Below are 5,792 nucleotides of genomic sequence, written 5' to 3'. Positions count from 1 at the left end.
GTGGGCACTGTGGCGTGGTGACGTCACATCACGTTGAGCAGCTGATCCCTTACAGCCGGTCTACAGAGGGAGCGCCTCAGCAGTGCTGTGTACCGTTATGGAGCAGAGAATAGCGGTTATCTAGCTAAGTATCACACATTGATTCTTGATACATTACCTCATGTTGGGTTGACAGTTTTCTTTACATTGTCTGACACTAGTTACAGGGACTCCCAGTACATGTTGACAGCGATGTTGGAGCTGTGCTATTTGAAAGCAAGTAGCGTTTATAGGATAGCTTAGTCAATGAGGGAATCCCCTTACTAACAGTGCAACCCGACTTCTTGTATTAACTCTTGCTCCTACGGACTGCCGATTTGCAGTAGTACACAGCCTACTAAGTTCATGATTAACTATGACACATATTATATGTGTGTTGACGCTCCTTCACAATTTGTATCTGAGACTTCGCATTGATTGGCAGGTTTTGATCCATGTACATCCAGCAGGAGGTTGACTCAGTGATTAGCACATTATAGTCTCAGTACCTGGTAGTTTCTGTGCAATCACCTTCAATCACCTTCAATTCCTAGATTTTGCAAAGGCTTTTGACACAGTTGATCATGTTATCCTGCTTAACAAACTCCAGAGCTCTGGAATAGGGAAGCATTCTTTAAATTGGTTTCAGTCCTACCTATCAAGAAGATCCCAACATGTGTCCATCTCAGGCTCTAACTCCAACCCCCTGGATATCACCTGTGGTGTCCCGCAAGGCTCTGTTCTGGGGCCCCTACTCTTCTCAGTGTTCATTAATGATCTTCCCACAGCTTGTAAGGAAGCCTCAATACACATGTATGCAGATGACACAATCCTATATGCACAAAGCCATAGCCTCTCTGACCTTCAACACATACTTCAGTCTGACTTTTTGAGACTCGAAAACTGGGTTTCCCAAAACAAACTGTTTTTAAACACTGACAAGACTGTAACAATGGTATTTGGGACCAAGACTAAATTTGCAAAGTTTCCAGTGACTGAGCTCCTGATTAGAACCAACGCTAACACCACCCTAACACCTGTCACTAGTTTTAAATACCTGGGCTTATGGTTTGACTCCCACTTAACATTCGGGATGCACATTGATACCCTGACAACCAAGACCTATGCCAAACTAGGGGTACTTTACAGGAACAAATCCTCCCTAAGTCTCCTGGTCAGAAAGCGTATTGCACAGCAGATGCTAATGCCAATTATTGACTATGGAGACATAGTATATGGCTCGGCTCCTCAAACCCACCTTAGCAAACTTGACACCCTCTACAATTCAATTTGTCGTTTTGTTCTCCAATGCAACTACAACACACATCACTGCAAAATGCTCAAAGAACTAGATTGGTCATCACTAGAGTCTAGGCGCAAAGTTCACCTTTCCTGTCTCACCCTCAAATACTTTCTGGGCAAGCTACCCAGCTACTTGAACAAGCTCCTCACCCCTACCACATGCAGCACCTATCACCTGAGATCAGACTCCAAAAGCCTATTCATGGTCCCAAGGCTCAACAAAGTATCCGGACGTTCCTCCTTCTCCTTCCGTGCACCCCAAAACTGGAACAACCTACCAGAGACTCTCACATCCACCACCAGCTTAAGTTCTTTCAAATCTAAGGCTGTCTCACACTTTAATCTGGTCTGTAACTGTTTCATACGCTCATAATATATATTTTCTTTAACTGTGCATGTAATGTCTTGTATATAATGTATACCCTGTTCATTTATGTAACTGTACTTGTAACCATGTATTATTTGTTTTACTCTGTGCCCAGGACATACTTGAAAACGAGACGTAACTCTCAATGTATTACTTCCTGGTAAAATATTTAATAAAATAAAAATAAATAAATAGTGTTGTTGTTTTGGGATCAGTAACATCAGCTCAACGTGTTTTAACAATATTATATTTTTATTTTTATTTTCACTTTTTCACCTTGGTTTTTCACTATATCTACTTATAAAATTAAAAATTACTACTGTGATGTGCACCCTAAATGTACTTCTGTGAATGTTCTTGTGACTGTGTCACGTGTCCATTCAATTGTTAATAAGAGTTATTAGCAACAAATAAAATAAATACAAATCTTTAACCACTACTCACCCTCTGAGAAGAAGCAGCCGGTTCCTTCAGCAGATGTGTTAGGATCGGCCGTCGGTCTGTCGCAGCGCTATACATTACGTGCAGCCATGTGTTTTCAGGAATCTGCTTCTGGGTTTAACAAGCCATGTATCTGACTTCACACGTACTTAAGGTATTTTATAACATGCGGGGCAGCCTTCAATGTTTAAATAATAACTACGAACGGTCAGCTTTATTAATTAATCACCTCATATATTTATTTACTAGCTGATGGACCCGGCGTTGCCCGGAATGTAAATAGATAAAATAAATATATGTTGTTTATAATAAAAAGGCGGCAGGGAGAGGCCTGTGAAAGTAGTGGGACATTGTTACTTAGGGTTGTGCGCGCGTGGAGACGTACACTGGCGACACAGTTTATTACACTGCGGCCAGATCCGCAAGCCGGGAGATTTCCCGGCTTGCTAGTGGCCGCCCCTCGGCGTGCCGCGCGTCATAGACGCGCGGTCACGCGTCTTCGGGAGCGTGCGCCCCCTGCACGCGCGTCCAGGGGCTCCCCGAGGGAGCCCTGGTGTCCCGCGATCGCGGGACAGCGGCAGGGGGTTCCGGGGGACCCGGCGGACCCGGCAGCGGTAGGGAGAGCGCCCCGATCGGAGGGCGCTCTTCCGCTGCTTCGGCGCGCGCCCGTCACTCTCGGGCGCGCGCCAGGCTACTGCTGCGGCACAGAACGGGCAAATGCTCGAATAAACTGTGCCGCAGCAGTAAAGGTGAGTAAAATGGGGGTAGGTAGTCACAGGGGTAGTGTTTCCCATATAAGTAGTAGGTGTTTGTATGTGAAATGATGATGTAATGAGTGTGTAGGGGTAGAATGTGTGGTGTATTCATGCGTAGGTGGATGTACAAAGGTGTAGGGTTGGAGGGGTATGGTACGGTTAAGTGGAGGGGTAATGGTGTAGTGAATGTGTAGGGTTATGAGGTGTGGTGTTTGTAGGCGTAGATGGATGTAACACGCTTACCTTGTATGAGCAGAATGTTCCGTGTGTCATACGTGGTACGTGTTGATGGGAAAATGCTGTTTGTTTTCTGACCTGTCAAAGTGTGTAAAATTCATTAGTTACGGTTGTGGAAAATATATATTTGGGGTGTACAGTGTGGTAAGGGGGGGTTCTGAAGAGTGGTGTAAGGGACGGTAAAGAAGAAGGGACGGGGGGCGTGGTTAAAAGTGGAGTGGAAGGAAGACACCGAGCAAGCAGGACCTGTGTCCATACAGCTCCGTCCCAAGGGAGGACAAAATAAAGATAACAGGGACCAAGAAACCCCTCAAAAAATATTTAACAAGCTGGGGGAAGATATCATCTTTGTGCTGAATGCCCCGGCGGCGGCGGCGGTGGCTTATACACAAACCCCAAGCATACACGCAAAGACCGGGTCCCCTTGGGCCTCCTCTCTCAAATTGCCGTGTGGCTAAGATGGCGGCCAAGCAGGACTGATTTACCTGGATCTGGCGCCAAACCCCGCAAGGTAGTCTCTCTGAGACCAAGGTCTGCAGCCCCCCAAACCATCTGGGACCCGGAGAGTGGAGCGAGGATCTGACCGGCGGCCTGATCTGCATCAACCCGCCGCTGGCTCCGGCGGAGAGAGGTGGGTGCCGCGCGGGAGTGGTGACGCCTGTCGGGCCTTTGATCTCCCCACCTAGGCAGCCTACGGGGGCCCCCCTGCTCTGTCCCGTTCTGCGCGACGGCCGCACCTGGTGTCGGGTCCCGGCGGTGTCTCATACCCCCGTCAGCAGCCACTTCACTAAACAAAGGCCTACAACAAAATAATAAACACTGTTCAAAATAAAAATACTATGCTGGTGCGGCTGGAGGCTAACTAAAATGGCCGCCCTGGCGCTGTAGCTGCACGCCGCACTTACCTCTCCCGGCCGGCAGTAAACCCGATCAGCGCGCCTTCCATCTATCCCCCCCTGCCTCCCTGTGCTGCCTCCCACCTGTCTGCACCGTCGCTGCGAGGAGGGGGGCTGAGAACAGCTGCTGCCTGCACCGTCGCTGCGAGGAGGGGGGCAGAGAACAGCTGCTGCCTGGATCGGAGCGGTCTCGCTCCCTGCGTTTCAGCCTGCGTGCCGACCAAATCCAAGATGGCCGCCGCAGGTTGGATTTAAAGGCACATCTCCCCCCAGGAACATAAATAAATAAATAAACACCACAACATAAAAAATCAGCCTAATCCTAGCCATGGGGCTGCTGAGGCAGGAGAATAAAAACAAAAGCAGATACACATGCCCCGGCCACTAGGCAATGCCCGCATAACCCCTGAAACCCCCAAGCACAGCTGCAACAAAGTGGCTCGCAGGCAGAGGAGCGGCACAGCAGTCACTGACAAGGTTAAATGACTCTGCCCCATTAAAAATGTTCTGAAGAGGGGTTTCCGGTGACGTCCTCCGGTATGGTGATGTAGGGAAAGAGCTCCGCGGACCCAACAGAATAAAACATAAATATAACGCTCTCCCGCCAACATCCCCCGACCGAACTCCAGCAAGAGAAACACAGAGGGAATGTCCAAACAACACAAAAAGCAGCAAATCAAGGGGTTACCAAGTATTTCTCACCCCCGCAGAAAAGCCCCGTGGGCTCTGCAGAAGCCCAAGATGGCGCCGGAGCACGCGGCCCACAGGCCCCGCAGAGCAAATCAACACGGCCCAAAGAGACGGCTGCACCGGAGGAACGTGTAACCAGAGCCTACATGGAGGACCTAATGGCGTCCATGCACACGAAATTACAGGCCTCACTCCAAGCGGATCTCCAGGCACTGGCAGCGGAGCTAATAGAAGACATGCAGGGCCTCACGGAACGCACAACAGGCCTGGAGGGGAAGCTGGCAGAATCCCTCGCGCAACAGGCCGAGGCCAAGGAGGAAATCGTCCGCCTTGGAGAGGAAATCCAATTGCTAAAAGAGGGCCAAGAGGACCAGGAGAACCGGGGCAGGAGGCAGAACTTGCGCATCCGCAATGTCCCTGAAACGGTTCTCCCGGGTCAAATCAGACCTTACCTCTCGGAACTCTTCACATCTATATGTTCGTCTCTAGAGGAAAAAGATCTCGAAATTGACAGAGCCCACAGAGCCCTGGGCCCGCGATCAGAAGATCCAGGCCGAAGACGTGACATAATAGTCAGAATGCACAGCTACACGACGAAAGAGAAGATCATCATAGCATGCAGAAGCTCCTCATCAATTACCTTCCAAGAAGAGGCCATACAGATATTCAACGATCTATCTCGCATCACGGTCAACCGGAGAAGGGAGATGAAGCCCCTCACTGTGTTTTTCCGTGAAAATGAGGTGAAATACAGGTGGGGCTTCCCATTTAAACTTACCGCAAATAATGGAGGCAAGTTTCTCACCATCCGACGGCCGGAGGATATGCTCCCTTTCGCCCGAGCGCTGGGCCTATCTCCCCCAGCTGCATGGCTGCCTAACTCAACCCAGACAGCCACGCGAGGAGGGGACGCAGATGGCGGCCCTGAAGACACCACAAAAAGAACGGTGCATCAACGCTCCACCAGAAATAAATGAGCTAGCGGCAAACTGAACCCCGACACCCGGTTCCCACACTGATTGACTCACCTCTGGATTGCGACGACAGCGGAGCAGGAGGGGATGGTACCTCGGATGGGGCACACCA

The sequence above is a fragment of the Ascaphus truei genome, unplaced genomic scaffold (genome assembly GCF_040206685.1).
Source record: "Ascaphus truei isolate aAscTru1 unplaced genomic scaffold, aAscTru1.hap1 HAP1_SCAFFOLD_505, whole genome shotgun sequence".
NCBI lineage: Eukaryota > Metazoa > Chordata > Amphibia > Anura > Ascaphidae > Ascaphus > Ascaphus truei.
The sequence above is the reverse complement of the archived record's forward strand: the minus strand, read 5'-3'. Positions refer to the sequence as shown.